The following is a 19848-nucleotide window of genomic DNA, read 5'->3' on the forward strand; positions in this document are numbered from 1 at the left end:
GAGTATCACATGATGCTGAGGATGCTAACATAGAGAGGGCGTCCGCCTGATGATTGGACAAACGAGGGACCTGCTGTAGGGTAAAACGATCTAGGCTCTCAGCCTCCTCTTTTACAATCTTCAAGTACTTTATCATGGCCGGCTCCCTCGCCTCGAAGTCTCCATTCACCTGGCCGACTACAAGTAGAGAGTCCGAGTATACGTCAATTTTTGTCGCTCCTGCCGCCTTACACATTCTTAGGCCGGCCAAGAGAGCTTCGTACTCGGCCTCATTATTAGAGGCTTGAAACTGGAATCTCAGGGCGTACTCAAACTTATCTCCTTCAGGAGACTGGCATATAACACCTGCACCGCAACTAGTGGCTGTCGCGATGCCATCCACGAACACTTTCCAGATTTGATCTCCGGCCGTCTGAAGATCCGGCCGAGTCATTTCAGCTAAAAATCAGCAAAGGCTTGCCCCTTGATTGCTTTTCTTGGCTCAAATGTAATATCCAAGCCTCTCATTTCCAAGGCCCATTTCAGCATACGGCCGCTTGCCTCTAGCGTTGTAAATGGCTTCTTCAAAGGTTGGTCTGTGTAGACCACAATTGAATGTGCCAAGAAGTATGGCCGCGGCTTTTTTGATGCCATGTACAATGCCAAGACAAATTTTTCAATGAGGGGATACCTTAGCTCAGCGTTATGTAGAACGTGGCTAATAAAGTAGACAGGGATCTGGCGGCTGTCCCGTTCAGCAAGTAGGACGGCACTTAAGGAGTGTTCAGAGATAGCAAGATAGATGAATAGCTTCTCGCTCTTAAGTGGACTGACAAGCCGAGGCAATGTATGTAAATGGCCTTTTAGCTATACGAATGCTTCCTCGGCCTCCTCTGTCCACTCAAACATGGCTTTCTTTTTTATGGTTTGAAAGAAATAGCAGCACTTATCCCCTGATCTTGACAGAAATCTACCAAGTGCGGCCAAACAGCCGGTCAATCTTTGGACTTCTTTAATTGTCCTTGGTGACTTCATGTCCATGACAGCTTGGATTTTTTCAGGGTTGGCCTCGATTCCACGTTGATCAATCAAAAATCCGAGAAATTTACCGGAATCAACACCAAAGACACATTTCTTTGGATTTAACATCATCTTATGTCGCCTGAGTTCGGTGAAAGTTTCTCGTAGATCTTTCAAATGGTCGGCCGGCTCTTTTGACTTGACAATCATGTCATCAATGTACGCCTCCATATTCCGGTCGAGCTGATCTCTGAAGAATGTGTTAACAAGTCGCTGAAAGGTAGCTGGGGCATTCTTAAGGCCGAATGGCATAACTTTGTAACAATACAACCCCTGCTCAGTCACGAACGCTGTTTTCTCCTGGTCTTTTTCCCATAACGGAATTTGATGGAATCCGGAGTATGCGTCCATAAAGCTCATCAGGGCATGCCCGGCCTTCGAATCAACCAGACGGTCGATTTTAGGCAGGGGAAAGCTATCCTTAGGGCATGCCTTGTTTAGATCGGTGTAATCTACGCACATTCTCCAAGTTCCATTCGGCTTCTTGACAAGGACCACATTGGCCACCCATTCTGGGTAATTGCATTGCCGAATGAAACCGGCGTCCAGATGCTTCTTGAATTCTTGTGCGGCCGCCTGATTCCTTTCTTCTCCATGATTCCTTTTCTTCTGACGGACAGGTTTAACGGCCGGATTCACAGCCAATTTGTGCACGGCCAGATCTGGACTTATACCTGGCATCTCACCGACATCAAATGCAAATACATCCTTGAACTCTCTCAATAATTGAATTAACTCATCCCCAAGCACACCCAAAGCTATAGTGCCCACACTGACCGTCCGACTTGGTTGATCGGGGTCAAGCACTATATCCTGGTGACTGCCGGCCGGCTGGGGGCGTAGCTCTTCTGGTCGTCCGACAGTCATTAGCTGCTATGCTTGCTCTATCTTGGTCGCCTTAGGCTTCTGGCCGACCTGGTGTGTTGGGAGTGAGGTTCCTTCTTCTTTTGGCTCAGACGATTTTGGTCCGCGCGCTGTAGGCTTAACCGCCAACTGATTGCATTCCTTAGCCATCTTCTGACTTCCTTGGATTGTACCTATTTTCCCGTCTGTCCTTTCAAACTTTAGCAGCATTAGGTGAGGCACAATGACTACTTTTGCTGCATTCAGTGTAGGACGGCCGAGTATGACATTATATCCAGTCAGTTCTTTCACGACCAAGAAGCGGACAACCATATCTCTTCCTTCCCCTTTTTGCCCGAATCGGACAGGTAAGTCTATCCGCCCCACTGGGTGAATGACATTCCCCCCAAATCTGACCAGCGGGTGAGTGATGTCCTGGAGAGCATCCTCTGGGAAGCTTAGATTCTTCAAGGCGACCAGGCTGATGATATCAGCCGCGCTACCCGTGTCTATCAATATTCGTCCGACCTTCAAATTGGTTATCTTCATAATGAATTCCATGGGATCATTATGCAAGGCTTTGACCTCCCCCCGATCGGGCTCACTGATGATTACTTCGGGGAAGGGTTCAGCCTTCACTGAATCCATCTGCATCACCTTTCCTAGGTTCCGGGCGTCCTACTTGATCCCTTTCATAGTGGGACTACCTGAGGCAAATCCTCCTGATATCACGGCTACAAAGCCTGAATCAGTGTTGTTGCCATCATCTTCTTTATCTTTGTTCTTATCATTCTTCTGTCTTTGCTCGGACGTGTTGTTTGTCCGCGTGTAGGTGAATTTGGACTTCATCACATATGAATTCAGCATGCCCTTCTCGGCTAGTTTGTCTAGCAGTCTCTTTAAGTTAATGCAATCGTTCGTGTCATGTCCCACATCCTTGTGGTAATGACAGTACTTGTTCTTGTTCCTATACTGAGTCGGGCCTCTCAGCGGCTGTGGCTTCTCAAACTCAAACTTATCCTTGATTTCCATCAAGATAGAATAACAATCCTTGTTGAATTCAAACTGAGGCTCGTACGCCTTGACCTTCTTGGATTTCTGTGGCTGGCCATCAGCCACCCAGACTTCCTTTCTCTTTTTTCCTTCTTTCTTTTGGCCGGCCGAGTCTTGCTGAGAAGGTTTCTTCTCTGCCCCCTTGGCCGGCGCTTCTGCTTCTGTGAGCGAACAAAAGTCCGCCGCCTCAATATAAGCTTCGGCTTCCCGCAGAACACCTGCGTATGTCCGAATCTTTTTCCTTACCAAGTCAAATTTAAAACCATTGTGCCTTAATCCCCGGAGAAATTCAGAGTAAGCCATTTCGTCCGGTAGATTATGAATTTGGGATTTTTCTTGGTTAAATCGCTAGACGTACGAGCGTAAGCCCTCATTTTTTTCTTGGACGATTGTCGCCAAGTTAAGGCTAGTCTTTCGAGGCGGTATGTTGTATAAAAAATTTCCCACGAACAGCAAACTAAGAGTAGTGAAATAATTGATACAACCGGCCGGCAAACTGTTGAACCAGTCCTGTATGTGCCTCACCTTTCAGAGTGGCCGGGAAACATTTGCACCAAGTAGCATCATCTACGCTTTGCAAGTACATCAGGTTCCTGTACGAGGTGATGTGCTCTTCTGGGTTGCCCGTGCCATCATAAGCTCCCACAAGTACACTCTTCACCTTTGGTGGCTGAGGGGCATTTAAGATATCTTGCGAAAACGGGGGCGGCTTATCTCCCAGAGTAAGTAGGCGCATCTGCCAATCGATGGGTTGCGGTTGCACGGACGGTCCAGCCAGATAGGGAGCTTGTCCGTACACCTTCCCATATGGCCCATATTGTCCGTATGCCTGGGGGTTTGGCTGCATCAAGCCATTGAACCCCTGATGTTGATATTGCAGTGATTGGGCAAGAATAGGAGTTGGAGCATGGAAGACTGGAATAGGAGTTGGGGTGCGAACTGCCTGACTTCCACTGGAGATGGCCGTGTTGGTATGCTGGGAAAGAGAATGATGTGAAAAATTGTCCGGCATAGTCGGGGTTGAGGCCGTGTCCGAGTAGGCTCCTTCCATCGTCTGGACGGCTCAGGCTCCTCTCTTCGAGGCTGCCTACCCCTCCCCCCAGCCGACTGCGTTTTAGCCAGCAAGTCAGAGAAATTAGTCCGCGGTACTCTCGGGGACCTTCCAGTCGGCCTTCGAAATGGAGTGTTTCCAGCGTCCGTTGCATGGACTGTTTTGCTGTGTGTCTTCCTTGGAGCCCTCTGTTCCTCTCTCCTGGGCGGCTGCCTAGAGGTAGAGGCTCCGTTTTCAATTTTTTTCTGAGTTTGTTAAGCGCGGCCTTAAGAGAGGCTGCGGTAACAGGAGGGTCATCAGCTTCTTCAAATGTGGCTATCAGAGGATCGCTAGTACGGATCGTAGGGATTAAATCCTCTACATGTCCATCCTCGCCTGGATTAGGTGTCTGACCGTCTATCGCCATAACGTACGAGTATCCCCACAGACGGCGCCAAATGTTTCGAGTCTTTTTTGGATTTCCTGGGATACTGGTCACGCTCTGCTGGCAATGAGTCGGTCCCACCTACAAAACAACGAATATTCCGATCAACGGAATATTCGCCTCCGACGATCAAGTCAGTGATCAGAACGGAAAAGGCTAGAGAGAGAAAGTAGAGAGAAGTTGGAGCTATTTAATACTCTGTTGTTTTTTAATTGTCTGAATCCCCCCTCATCATAAATGATTGGGGTATTTATAGGGGTGGGACTCGTGCCCCTTTCTAGGGTTTATACCCTAGATTTGTGTGACGTGATTGGCTGTGCAATCAGTGAGTGCCACGTGCTACTCTGGGGGCGCCGTTTTGCGGCTTTCATTGATATCTCTCGGGATTTGGGCCCTGACGTTATTAGGGATTTCTGGCATGTTGATTATTAAGGGAACAGATGCCCTTAACACATGGCATCTTCCCATGGTGACACGTGTCTCCCTATAACTAGGCCACGTGTCACTATGGGATTGGTCCACGGCCTTAAGGGCTCTGAATTAGGTGGCATCTTCCCGTGGTGACACGTGTCACCCTATAACTGGGTCACGTGTCATTATGGGATTGGTCCACGTATACGGGGTATTTTTACCCACAACATAATATATTATTGGAAAGATAATTTCAAGATATATCCAACCATATAAGATTTGGATAAAGATTATGAGGCACAAAATTAATATTTGAACATATTCCATTTCGCACAGAACAAGGACTCTCAAAAGAAAAGTTTTATTCAATTTCGAATTCTTTGATCTTATCTTTTAAAAAAGGATAATTAAGATTTTTTATAAACTTATAGAAGCTTATAATTAATCCTAATTAATTTAGGAATGGGATTAAACCTTTTGATCTTCCACATGATCATTGGGCCGTAGATAAAAATCCAATTTGAGCCCAGTTTAATATTTTTTGCCATAACTTCCTGATCATTATTCATCGAAATTAGGCTTATAATATATCGTTGGAAAAGTATTTTCAAGCCCCATCCAACTAAACCATTATTGGACCCTTGTCAAGGACCAATATAAATTGGACTAGCTATTTTCATAAATAGTGAAGATTTTTGAAAAAACAGAAAGAAAGTATTTTATTAAAACGACCGCATCACAAGACTTTTCAGACTTTCACCTCATTCAATAATTAAGCAACATGAAAGATTTTCATCTCTTGGTTTGGTTTTTGGGGAGACATAATTAGGTGTCTACACTACCCTTCGGGTAATGCTATATGATGAGTCAGCCAACTAGGAGGCTATGAAGACGGCCCTGGACTTTCTTCTAGAAGCCAGAAGCAATGCGGCACTGAGGCATGAAATTTATCGTCTTAAAATGACGCGGGCTTACAATCGCAAGGTGTATAAGCGTCCGCTAAAGATGAGGGATATTGTTTTGAGAAAAATGGAAGCGGTCGGCCGTGCTAATGAAGATGGAAAGTTAACCCCCAATTGGGAAGGGACATACTGATTCAATAAAGAAGTAAGGGATGGTACATACCGTCTTAAAGACTTAGATGGTCGTCCTATTCCTCGTACTTGGAATAAGGACAATCTATAAAAGTATTATATTTGAATCTAGTACTTAGCCAGAAAGTTGTATATAAAACTAGGTCTAGATGACCGAGCCTTGTAATTAAAGTCGTACGACCCCTTATCAAAATAATTTTGACAAAATTAATTAAAAGTTGAACATTTTTATTTAAATTCTTGCCATTTATTTATGATCACTTAAGCAGAAATACTAGATAAAAGTAATAAAGATGTTGTTTACAACATAATAGCTCGGCCCTTACAAGGGCACTATAGAATGGCCGAGTAGGTGTATAGATAGGGCATCCCTTAGTTATACAACTCGGCACAATGAATGAGAAGTCAATCAACCGATCCGACCTTAATATGGTCGAACGACTGAGCATTTGGAAGCCACAAAAATTGCCCAAGTTATTCACACCTAAACTGGGGCAAGGGCAAGCCTAGGCGTACAAGCCCAGCCAATATTAAGAAATTTCTAAGTTGAGATATTACTTGAAATTTCTTGAGTTACGTCCGAGCGATAGTATCAAAGGACAACTCAAACAAAGTTAGCTAAGCGGCTGTATACCAAATGCTGATTCGGTGATTCACTTAGCCCAAGGGCAGTCATTACTATGATATGATTAACTTACTAGTCGCCATACCCTTCTAGGTATAAAAACTACTAAGTTAATCAAAATCACCTGAAATATGGGCTAGGTAAACGCCAACTAAGGGGGCATACCCCTAGTGCTCGTACAGGCATATATAAAGCATTAATAAATCCGCTCAAAAAAAGGCGGCTGAAATCGAATTTATACAAAACCGCTCAAACAGGCGGCTAAATGTGAAATTGTTTGATGAAGTGAAGCAAAAAATCTAAGTACAAAAAGCTTAAAAACATGTTGCTGGACGACTTGAGCTCTTTACTCAACCGGCTTATCGTCATTAGCTTGCTCCTCCAGGGCCGGCTCATTCCTCGGCCGCCTCCCCTTCATGGGAAGGCTTGGATGAAGCGTTCGTTGCCTCCCCCTCCTCAGTTGGCTCAGCGTTTTCCTCCACCTCCTTCTCTTCATCATCATCATCATCGTCCTCCTCGTCCTCAAAATCGGACGAGGTAACTTTAAGTTCGGGAGAAGGTTGGTCGGCCTTCTCAATATCCTCTTTGACGCAAATGTACTCCAAGCGCTTGGTGAAGCGCTCCTGATGGTAGGCGGTCGTGCCTTCCTCGCTCATTAGCTGGAAGGCCTCGAAGAAATGATTCTTCAGTCTCTCCTCGACCTTGTGCTCAATTTGGACGATTTCCATTGCACTAGGCCGCCGAGGGGCCTTCACCTTCTCAGACAAATCGGCCACGGACTTGTTTAGCTCTTCTACCTAGAGCTTGAAGGAGGTCGCCTTGTCTTGGGCGGACTTGAGGGCCGTCTGGGACGAGGATAAGTCGGCCTTTAGCTTTTCAAGGACTTCAAAGCCCTCCTTCCACTGAGACGCATTTTGGATAGCCTCGTCCCGTTATTGTTGGGTCGTCTGCCTCACCAGCTCTTCCCTCTCAAGGGCCTTCCCTATTTTGACGATATTCTGCGTCTCCTTAGCTGCCTTGCTAGTCAAAGCATTGAGGGTCGTCTCGCAATAAAGCTTCAGGAGGGTCGTGTTTCTAGTGTTTGCATCCTCGTCCTTCCTGATTTAGGCCAAGGCCTTCTTGATTATCCCGTTCTCTTTGTCCTTCCATTCTTGGAAGGCAGAGAGCTGAGACAAAGGAAGAGCTGTAGGCGGATGAGTGAAAGTCAGTAAGTATGAAAAGTGGAAAATATACTAAGTAAAAATGAGAAGCAGACATAAAAGGTATGATTACCACGGCAGTGCAGTTGACCATGGGGCCAAGGAAGCCCTCATTTATTCCGTAGAATTTTTCTCGTTGCTCCTGAGGGACGGCCCGTAGCATGGCGTCCTTCATAACCTTCCGGTCCACGCCCACAAGTGAATGGCCTAGTGGTTTCATGTACATCTCCTCGGTAATTCACTACTACAAAAAGCGTGTTTTCTGGACGCTTTTTAAGCCTTTTATCGACGCTAAAAAGCGTCGAGAAAACGTGAGTCGAAAATTTTTAGGGACACAAAAAAGCGTCGAGAATATCCACGCTTTTTTGTGTCCTAACTAATATACGAAGCGTCACAAATATGTATTTCGCGCATTATCCCAAATGTATGTACTTTTTTAGCGACGCATTTACCAGTCCATATACTCAAATTTAGCGACGCTTTTTGTTGTCTTGCATTTATTTGTGTCAGCCTTTGGTATGGCGGGAAACTCTTTGAAATTTGAAAATGTGCAAATATGTAGACATTAAAAAGCGTCTAGAATTTTTTTAAGCTTTTTTTTCATTTTATTAAATTATTACCATCATACATACATACATTATAGTTATATAAATTTATCATATATTAGATTAATAACATAAAAATTAAAATAAACAAATATTCTATATAACTAGATTTAAAAAAATAAAAATACAATAATTAATCAACAATATATAATAAGAGTACGTAGTTAATTAATTACCAAATTTTTAAAAAGAAAACATCAACACAATTAATAAAATTAAAAAAAATGTCGTATATTAATATAGTAGCTTGTCCCTAAATAAATACATCACTAATATAAGACTAAAACCCAAATACATAGATGATGGCCTTTAGACGATATAATCGCTTGTCTTGACGCTCAAGTGTCCTGACCTATTCTCTTGTTGCACCTACATTGCCTTTTCCAATCTTCAAAAAAAAAAAACAAAAAAAACAAAGTATAAATTAGTACATTACACAATATAGGCTCAAGGTTCATAATCGACTTGAGACAATAACAAGGACATTATACTTTAATCTAGGCAATTAATTATGTACAATGCACATATATAAATCTGTAAAGTAGGCCTATAATTATTTAAGCTTTCTTGTTGTCCATTAGAAAGCTTAAGAGAGTTATTGTGAAATAGAAGAGTCTTAAGTTGTATACTATTGAGAAAGCCAATACTGCAAGCTCTAATCCTCGGCATTCGATTTCTGCAGTAAGCAACAAATGGAAAGCCCCTTCTATTGGTTTCTATAAGCTAAATTCTGATGTTGCTCGTTTTGCCAATGATGATATGACTGGTTTGGGTGGGGTGATTCGTGACTCAGTGGGTGAGGTTATGGCTGCTACTTGCTGGTGCATTAAGGGCTGTTATGAGGTGGATGTTGGGGAAGCTTTGGCAGCCAAGTATTGTCTCTCTATTGCAATCGAGGCTGGCCTGAATAGGATCACCTTGGAGACTGACTAGATGAAGCTGTACAAACATTTGTACAGCAGCTACTGTGAAAATTCGGCTTTTTACTGTGTTTCTATTAGTTCTAGTCTGTTTAGGGAGTAGAATCCCTTTGCTACTACTGTAAAAAAAAAAAAAAAAAAAAAAAAAAAAGATCCGGCAGCACAATCTTCCCACTAAACAATGCAGCGAATAGGTTGAGTTATCATCTCCACCGTAATATATAACACACATCTTAGTCTAGAGCATGAAGTATAGAATCAAAAGAAATATATGCAAAAAGATGCCAACAAATCAAGATCATAAGGGCCTATGACTAAGAATAATACCATCACCCCAGAGAGCTCACAAGGAAATAATACCAGAAGATAGAACTAAACTCCTAAATTAAAATCAGTTGTCATGTACAGTAAGCTAAGTAAAACAGTGAATAATACCATCACCCCAAGAACCTTTTTTTGTGCATCGGCCAACACTACAGCAGTGAAAGAATAAGGAGGCCAAAAAACTGAACTCAAAGAAATAAATAAGCTTCAAGGCATGCAACAGACAAACATTTATCCCAAAAAGGCTTCATGACCTTTAGGGAGAAATTTCAAATACCTCAGTTAATTGTCAAAAAAACTTGAAAAAATATCAGACATGCAACAGGGGAGCAGGGCAGACAAGGCTTATTAAGTTAGATTTAACATTAGATTTAAACATGATTTAAACAAGGGAGCAGGACAAACATTTATCCCAAAAAGGCTTCATTGACACAGCTGCATTAAGTTAGATTTAAAATTAGATTTAAACATGATGTGATTGGTGTTGAACGTAAGAGATAACTCCATTGAAGTGTAAGAAAAAACTAACCACCCCACCACATGTACATCTTTAGAAGTAAGCTTGCACTTTCAAAGAACTTGGAAAAATAGCACAATGCACATAGTGATTCTATAAATTTCATACTCAACCCATTTAAAGGAACATAATTAAATACCCAACTGTTAAAGGCGACTAAAACAATCCCACAACCCCTAGTAAACAAACTAACATATCCCGATAGACAATCGCAAACATCACTTCATCGTCCTAAATCGAGGAAGTTCCCACTAACAAACAATAAATCACTCTCACCTGTGTCAATGGAAAAACATCGAACATGAACAACAATTAAATACCAAGAGCTTCGTACACGTTAACGTCCTTAGAAAGCATGGTACGAAGCTTTTGCTAATCAAGCTTCGTACACGTTAGTATCCTTAGAAGCATGGTTTGCTTAGTTGCAGATTATGTAAACCAAAAACTTATGGTTGACAATATACATAAATATATACCTTATACTTATACAATTCAACCCTCTGCGACTTGAACAAAAGAAAAGGAAATTCAAGATGAGAAAAGACATTGCTCAAGCAACAAGAACTAGTAGAACAGAAATCTTGAAATTGATTTATGCATTTTAATTATTACAAAGAGAATATTAAAAAGTATGTGTAGCATAAATTGCAACTTAGTGGATTACTGGAATGTTTTTGTTCTAAATGAAGTATTTTTTCTGCAATGATACCATACTACTTCATTTATTCTAAGTCCAAAAAACATTAAAAAAAATATCATCAGCTTAAGCAATTGCAACTATTCTATTTGAAAATCTAATCACTAAGAATATTCAAGAATTTATACATCGCAAGTTATTACACACAACCTACGGTTAATATTGCAAATTGAACTAATAAATAATAAAATCCCAAAAGAAACATGATAATCAAATAAAACCATCATGAGGAACAGAGTGCAAACCTGAGAGGAAAATTGAATCAGGGGCTTATTGAAATTGGAATTTCAACATAAAGGATTAGATCTGATCGAAATTAGGGTCTCCTTTCATATAATTTAGCCAAAACCCCTACAAATTAAGAATTCAAAACAAAAAGCCATAACAATAATACAATTGAAACAAAATCAGAAATAAATTTGAAGAAAATACCTTTATTTCTTTCGGATTTTGAAGAAAATACCTTTATTTCTTTCTGATTTTTCTAGAATTTTATTTGAACAGTAGCACAAAATCGAACTCAATAATATGTATAAACAAACCCTAAAATATCAATTTCTCATGAATCAAATTTTCGTGAGATTATTGTAAAATAAACTCTATAAACAAGCTATAGGACTCAATTCGAAGAAAAAATGAATCCCAAAAGGAAAGGGTGTACCTCAATTTTATCGGCAACGAGAAGACGAAATCAAACACCATTTAAGGCCGGCGGGAAGAGAAAATTGGGAAAGCAAAATTATTGATGAGCGGTGCAAAGGGAACGACTTGAAGATCTGACATTGAAATCCATGATTTTCTTAATCACTTTGCAGAATTTCGTAAGAGGAAGGAGAGATGAATAGTTAGGGTTAAGATGTGACAGCTCAGAGAAGTGAAAAGGGTTTTCAAGTACTATGGGCGGTTTTATTATTTCCGAAATTTTGAAATCGTGGGTAGAGCAAATTAAACTCACGATCTTTGCACGTGTTGTTCTCGACGCTTATTTATGTCAAAAATCAATCTAGTCGTCGAGAAAACACGCACATTATATTTACCACCTGACGCCCTTGCCTAAGCGTCGAGGCTAAAGCGTTGAGAAAAGACTCATTTTGTAGTAGTGCTTCCTAATATAATTTAATACTAAAGTTTGTTTCAGTGTTTCACAAAAAGGTAAAGCTCCTAATTAGACAACACAAAGATCTAATATGTACAAGAAATGCAATTTATCGTAGTTCTGTTGTAAGGTAGAGTTTGCCGCCTGCACCTTTATGCCTCTAAATTAGGAAAATCTTCAGGAGTTGATGCAGCAGTGAGTGAGTACTCAATGTCGTTCTCAAGTAGTAATATTGATGACATGTCCGGCAAATAACACATACATACAAAAACATGCATTCAATTATTTATACTTATGAAAGAAATTGAAATAGTAATATAAATACAAACCGGACTTAACACTTTAAGGCAATACCTAGAAGCCATCCCCTTCTTTCAGAAAAAGGGTATTTAAGCATAAGAAACTAGCAATTTTTTTAAAAAAAAAAAAAAAAAATAGAAAGCATATCATCATCCAAGACAATTAAAGTGACATATATAGTATTCATTACAATAACTCAAAACTACATTAGAGAAATCTATCCAAAACAGTGCAAGTTGGGAGAAAAATAAATCCATAGCCTCAATTTACCCTTCAGCCACCCCACCTAAGCCTTGCATTTAAATAATGGTTTAGATATAACTTAAACATAATATTAGAATAGAATACAACTGAAGTGAAATATAAACTTGAAACATATCACTATATCAGGTCCCTTCACAAATTCTATGATAGTATTGGCAGCCTTCTCTTTGGCCTCACACAAAGTTTGTTTATCCTTTACAGAGCTGAAAGAAGAAATATTTAGCACCATAATTAAATGTTAAAAAAGGAATAAGACATTGTCACTCTTGAAACAACATTGCTACCCAAATGACATGGTTTGATTTCTCAAAAGTAATAAGTGTTTGATGATCAAAATAGTTGAGGTTTCGGTCTTTTAGATGTTTAAAGGGGTTTAATTTTTAATCTTGCATTGATTTTTAATTTTTGAAATAACAGTACATACTCAAGCTCTCTCACCGAAATACTTAGACAGAGCTTAATTCAGCATCATTTGCAAAGCTCCCTACCATAATAAAACAAAGCCTTGCAGATAATTATCAATGTGCAACATAATTTCACACACAAGAAAAGTTTTTAAATTGGTTTAGTCACATACTACTCATACCAATTTTCTCCATCTAAGTAAATCTAATTATTTAATTTTTTTGAAAAATTTATATTCTAAGTACTACTCCATAATACTTATATATACTTGTATGTAATTTCAGAGCAAATTCAACAATCCTTAAAAAAATAATAAAAATAAAATTAAATAAAAAATTACAACACCCTAATTAACCAGATCAGATATTAAGCAAAAATTAAAACAAAATGCCCAATTTGACACAAAAACCACAACAATTATAAAAGCAAAATATAGGAATAAAGAAAGGAGAAATTCTAACCTTAAGGATTCATTGTCCTGTAACTCAAGAATCTATCAAATAAAATAGCACAGCATAATAAGGACAACAATATTAGGAAACAATTAAGGGTTTTAAGCCATTTATATCTCCCCTCGGCCAGTCCTTGGGATTGTAGATCTTAAACAATACTAATTCATTTGCAATTTGCCAATTTGTATTAATTTAAAAAATTAAAAAAAAAAGAAGATAATATGAAATATTGTCGTACTACTGCTAGTTGCCAATTTGATAACATATTAACATTATAGGGGAATTGGGTGGTTTTTCCTCAAAAAGTGAAGACCAAATATGTAAAGGGAGGAAATACACTACCTCAACAACTAAGGAACGAATCTGAACCCCCAATTGCGAGTTTGAAATTCTAGAATAAGTAGTTAAAATTGTAAAAAAAAATTAAACTCATAAAGCTCAATACCTCTTTCTCGCATCTTGTGAATTTGTGAACTGTACAATCCAATTAGATCGAATATAGTAGCACAAAAAAAAACCATAAACTAAACCCACAAATCTCCGTGCTTCATGAATAAACCTTCTGTTATAATAAAATTCTCAAAATTGAAACTCTAAAAACAATTTAAAAAACTCAATTCAAAAAGAAAATTAGAAAAAAAAAAAAAAAAAAAAAAGATAAAAATACCTTAATATTTAGAATACCAAGGAATAAAATTTTTTGAATTGAGCATGAGTAATGCGAATTTCGCATCTCAATAGATACGAGCCAAGATGGAAAAAAACAAATCTAAATCCAAATTCCATGAGTTTCATAGCATTTTTGGTTAATTGGGTAAATGAGAAAGTTGAAATTTAAAACTGATGAGAATTAGGGTATCTAGAGCGACGGTTCTATTATTCTGAAAATGTAATGCAAAGATGCGGGCTATTGACACGTGCAGGGCAGGTGGTATATTCTCGACGCTTTTAACAATCGAAATTACTTTTGACTTAAATAAGCGTCGAGAAAACACGCGAACTATATTAAACTGCTGACGCCCTTTCACTGTGTCGAGCCCAAAGCGTCACTAATATCAATACGCATTTTGTAGTAGTGAATATCTGCACACGACCAAGAAAAAAGGTCAGAATGAACAAAATAAGATCAAAAAAGATAAGTTAAAAAACCATGACAAGACCCTTACCGTCCGAGAAAAATGGTAGGTTGGAAGGTTGAAAGCAGGAGGAGGAATGGGTTATGTCACCTCTCCGTCCTAGCGACCGAGTGCATCCTCGACCAGCTGAGAGGCAGCTGCCTGCCAATCAGACTTCTTTACTAACTCGACATGCAGAGTTGAGATGGGGCGGATCGTTTGTGCCGGGGCCGACTTACCCCCGTCGTCCATTCAGACATACTTTTCGTAGATCGACTATGCAGTTGGACCTACGGACTTGGTGACCCCACTACGTGTCAGCTGGGGTGGCTCTTCTTCGGACTGCTTTGGAACAGTCCGTGACTTTGTCTTGGCCGTCTGTTTTGAAAGCATCCCTTTAAGGCAGTGCTTTTACGGGACTTGGACGCCTTTTCTTCCTTTGAAGCAGTGGTTGGTTGCTTCCTCTTAGAACTTGGGGTAGGAGTGGCCAACTGAAAGAAAACAACACGAAGTTAGGAAGGGTTAAGATGGAGGGTCCGAGGACATGTGTAAAGAAAGTCCTTTACAGAGTTTCAAGACGGACGAAGGGCTAAAATGAAAATGTCCGAGGTAAAGCTGGAAGTAGGGGTGTGCATAAATGGACCTGGACCGGAAAATCGTCCGGGACCGGACCAGAATTAGATTGGACCGACCCGGACCGGTTGACTCCGGTCCGGTCTTCAGTCCTCACAAATTGAGGATTCCGGGTTTCCGGTCCGATCCGGGTAAAAACCGGAATATTCCGGTCCGGACCGAAATGTGTGTTTTTGTAATTTTTTGGGTGAAAATTTTAAATTTTATTTTTAAATTTCTAAAAAATTTAGGTACAAAACTTGTAATTTATAAATTTTAGGTGTAAAATAGGAAAACACGTAAACAAAAACAAGACGTTAAAAATGTATGTATATATTAAGATACTAAAATGAAAAAGAAAAATAAAAAAAATGTAACCAGTCCATTCCGGTCTAAAACCGGACCGGAATAATCGGGTCTGGACCGGAACCTGGACCGGTTGATTATGGTCCGGTCCCGGTCCCCAAAAAAAATTGATTCCGGGTGCCGGTCCATTCCAGTCCCGGTCCGGTCCGATTTTGGACCGGTGCACAGCCCGGAAGGACTCCACTTCCAACATACCAGCTCGGCAAAAAAAGAAAAAAAAACCAGCAAACTAACGCGCGATGAACGATCAAGATTCAATCTGGCAATTGAGGGTCGTCAAAACCAACATATATTCACGTATTTTCTCTCTCCTCAAGCAATTTCTCTCTCCACAATTATTCTCTCTCCTCACGCATTTCTTCACTTGCGACTACAATTGATGCTCAAAATCTTCCATTCTAGTTGTTTTAACTCTTCAATCGAGTAAATTAATCAATAAATTTCATTCGTTTTGAGGAAAATCTCTCAAAATAAAATTCAAAAAATCATATATCATTTGAAGATTTTAATGCGTTAACTGTTTTTATATGCAATTGTTTACTTGTTCTAGTGATTTCAGGTTGAATTTCGCTCAAATTGAAGTTGCGCAAAGTTGAGGTTGCGAAAGATTGAGGTTGCAAGAAATTACAGATGTTTAAAGTCAATTTTTTTTTTGCGAAATCGAGTAAAATTTTTGAATTATTCTTTAATTTCTTTGTTATTAGCACATAATAAACAGCGTTTATATTTCTTTTTATTTTTGCGATTTTGTTGTTATGATATATTTGTTATATATTGTACCATTCTCTGTTTTCTTCGGTGTAGTGTTACTTTGTTCCTTCTTAAATGTTAATTATAGCCATGAAATCAATTGGAAATAAGGCTCATCATTGTATAATTTTCTTTTTAAGTTTAACTACAGAAGTAAATGTAATTGGAAGAAGAATTCGAAAGAAGGTTCTTATTTTGCGACTTTGTATCCCAATTGTTCGATGAAATTATTATGAGGGTATATATATTAACTTTTGATGGATGAAAACAATGCTTGTACTAACTTTGCATACCAACTGTTCGATGAAAGTCTTGTGAGGGATCATATATATTATCTTTTGATGGTGGTTAAAAGTCTTAAGTAAACACACTTGATAATATATCTGAGGTCCATTTCATTCAAAGAATTTTGATTTAATCATACATCTCATAAAAGTAAACTAATAAATATCTCTAAAGTAAATTAATCATCTCTTAAAGTAAACTAAATCCAACAATGAGAACTTTTTGCTGTTTGTGTCTTTGGCATGGGGTGTGTGGTCATATAGGAACTATATTGTGTTTAATATGTCATGGAAGAACCGGGATATTAGAGTCATGGAGTTTGTGGTCATATATATAGGAACTCTGTTGTTGATACTGGGTTGGTCGTCGACTTGTTGTAGTAGCATCAATGTTAGGAGGTTTCTGGTTTAGAGGAGGAAATGGATAAGGAAGATATATGCTTGTGGACTACTCTACGTTGTTGTTGTGGTGTGTTGTGGTGTAGTGTAGGTTAGCATTAGGTTTGGGATGTAGTTTAAGCTGGAAGCAAGACTTAAGAAAGTAAAGTAGAGTGAAGTGTTGTGTAGGCTGAATTTTTATCCTAGAAGTGGCCTTGAATATAATTATTCCACTTAAAGTAAACTTGTTATCTTTAAAAGTAGACTAAACAGCTCCCAAAGTAGATAATTAAATAGTTTATGCTTGTGAATGTGTTAATTTCACACTGGTAGTGGTGTGTGTTGTGATGTGCAGATTTGTAAGTTTGCCTATAAATGGGTTGTTGTATGTAAGAGAGAGTGTGATTGTTTAGGTAGTGTTTTAGGTGATGATGCGTGACTATTTTATTTGTAAGAAACCATAACCCTTATATATCAAAGCCAAGATTTCAAGATAGAACTTTCTCTCTCTTAAAAGAGAGCTTATCTCTCTAGGAAAACTAGAGCCTCTTCTTCAACCTTCTTCCACCGGCATCCACCTACCTCAAATACTACAGGCAAAAGCCAAGAAAAGAGTATAGTTCATTAATACTGCTTTAAACTTCAAATTTCTTGTTCTCTTCGTGAGTTCGTGACCCTTTTCATTAAAAAAAAAATCCCTAATTTATTTCCCCTGTTTCAATTGCGATGGCTGGATTTAATTATGTCGCTCATCCGAGCCGGAGACGCACAACCTCAAGTGATAACCCTTGTTTTCACCATCATCTTGTTCTTGGTAAGTTTATAGACTACAGAAATTTCTCAGAGGCCCGAATTCATAAGTGGGTAGTAAACCAGTGGATTAAATTTGGGGAAATTAAAGTCCAAAAGTTCGATTGCCTTTTTCTGTTTCTTTGTGAGGACGCCCGTGATAGAGACGCTCTGCTACAACAGAGCTCTGTGGCATATCAAGGTGCTCTTCTAATATTTAAATCTTGGAATAAAGGTGAGTCAATCAGATGCTATTTGGGTTTATCTAGATGAGGTACCCCTGGACTTATGTGATATTAACTTCGTTAATCATATGCTTAATCTGGTTGGAAACATTCTGAGTATTGATGAACCCCTTCCAGGATCAATAAGCTGTTTGGTTAGAGTAAAAATTCAATTTCATGTTTTGGAGCCGTTATTTTCTGGTTTTTACTTGGAGCTTGGACATTCAGAGTGTAAGTGGATTAATTTCAGATATGAGAATTTGTTTATTTTGTGCTCTGGGTGTAATAATATTGGCCATAAGCAGAATTCTTGCTCTTTGAATTCTTGTATGGCTGCTCCTTTTCTTGTTGATAAGAGTGGGATGTGTGTGTCTGCTTCTTTGCCTGCCCATAATCTCTCAAATATGAATATTGGTTTAAAGAGAACTGAAAAATTTGGAACATCTATAGTAAATTTAGGAGTCTTTTCAAAGGTATCAACCCATACCAACCCCAGAACATTAAATCCAACAAAAGACCCCCTGTGTTCGTTACTCCATCCCTCTCACCTTTGAAAAAGAGGAAATCCCAATCATAACCTAGTACACACATTAACCTTGTTCCAAATGATCTGAGACAAACACCAACCCAATCCACTTTCTCATTCCATAAAAAACCCCTACACGATCCAAAAAAGAAGCAGCATTGTCATAGCTCCTTTCCAATACTATCTTCCAAGCCTAGTCAATTTACTCCATCTCCCCGATCCTTGAGGTTACATAAACGATTTCATCCTTTCAAGCGACCAAAACCTCCTTTCCTCAAGATGGCTTGTAATAAAGATATAATTTGGAATTGGGCTAAGGAAATATTCCCGTCCCCTGTTACTCCTTCAGCAACTTCCCCTGACATGAAAATTCGTGAAAAAATAAAAGGAAAAAAGTCGTTGACTTTGAAATTGGCTAGGAAGGGGGATCAAGTATGGAATTGGGTAAAGGAAGCTTGTCCTTGTAAACGCAGGTCAGCTTCTCCACATGATCCGATTCAACGTTCTCAAGCTTCAGATGTTGGTTCAGTGTTTATGTCCTTTCTGAAGCCTTTCAAGAAGCGTAGGTGTGATGACAGATTGGCTAGCTCGGGTTTTGTGCAAGGTGGTGCTGAGGGTAAGGTGGCTCCCCGGACTGAGCCACCAAAGCAGCCGTGAATGTGGCTGCCTGGAACTGTAGGGGGCTTGGTGCTGCGGACTCCCCTAAGGTTCCATATGTGGCTTCGTTATTCTGCTCTTTTGCTGTAGATATTATGTTTCTAATGGAAACCTTTGTCTCTGTAGATGTGGCTGTTAAAAATTTAGCGTTAGTTGGGTTTGACGGGTTTTGTGGTTCGAATGATATAGGCCTTAGTGGGGGTTTGGTAGTTTTTTGGTTTACCCGGTGGTAGTTAGGCCTATCTCTATATGTCTAAATGTTGTTTTTTGTGAGGTGTTGGTTCCAGGACAAGAAATAAAATATATTATATTTGTGTACGGATCGCCTCATCTTTCCTTTAGACAGTTAATTTGGGATGAAATATCTACTATTTTGCAAACTGTTCCAAATGTGGTCCTTTTAGGTGATTTTAATCAAGTCGAATACCTAAATGACAAAATAGGGGGTGCTAGGGATATTCCAGGTTGCCATTTGTTTGTGGATTGGAAACTTAGCTCCCAGTTAATTGATATTCCTTTTTCGGGACCCCGTTTCACTTAGACTAATGGCCAAATTCAGAAACCTACTTATGAAAGATTGGATAAGGGTTTTGCTACCTCTTCCTGGTTTGACTCTCATCCAGATGCTTCTATTTCTCATCAGTCGATCTTATATTCTGATCATGCGGCTATTATTCTTCGGGAATTAGGGATGGTAGGTCCAAAGACGACCTTATAAGATTGAGAATTGGTGCCTGGGTTTGAATGAAATTGTTTCAATGGTCCGTTCGAAATGGAGGGATATCTACCCTAGTTCCCAAATGTTTTC

General features: G+C 39.4%; 2 long non-coding RNA genes across 2 annotated transcripts; one reads left to right on the top strand and one right to left on the bottom strand.

Annotated features, from left to right (window-relative positions):
* Positions 1 to 8415: 8415 nt before the first annotated feature.
* On the bottom strand, positions 8416 to 14051 carry LOC145580369 (uncharacterized). The gene is made up of 3 exons (XR_014099470.1): positions 11484 to 14051; positions 11068 to 11173; positions 8416 to 8752 (listed from the first exon to the last, which is right to left on the bottom strand). It is a non-coding gene; the product is annotated as an uncharacterized LOC145580369 (long non-coding RNA).
* Positions 14052 to 15636: 1585 nt separating this feature from the next.
* On the top strand, positions 15637 to 16375 carry LOC145580476 (uncharacterized). Its single transcript, XR_014099552.1, has 2 exons — positions 15637 to 15729; positions 15992 to 16375. It is a non-coding gene; the product is annotated as an uncharacterized LOC145580476 (long non-coding RNA).
* Positions 16376 to 19848: the final 3473 nt, after the last annotated feature.

Source organism: Chenopodium album, chromosome 1 (assembly GCF_948465745.1).
Source record: "Chenopodium album chromosome 1, dcCheAlbu1.1, whole genome shotgun sequence".
Lineage (NCBI taxonomy): Eukaryota > Viridiplantae > Streptophyta > Magnoliopsida > Caryophyllales > Amaranthaceae > Chenopodium > Chenopodium album.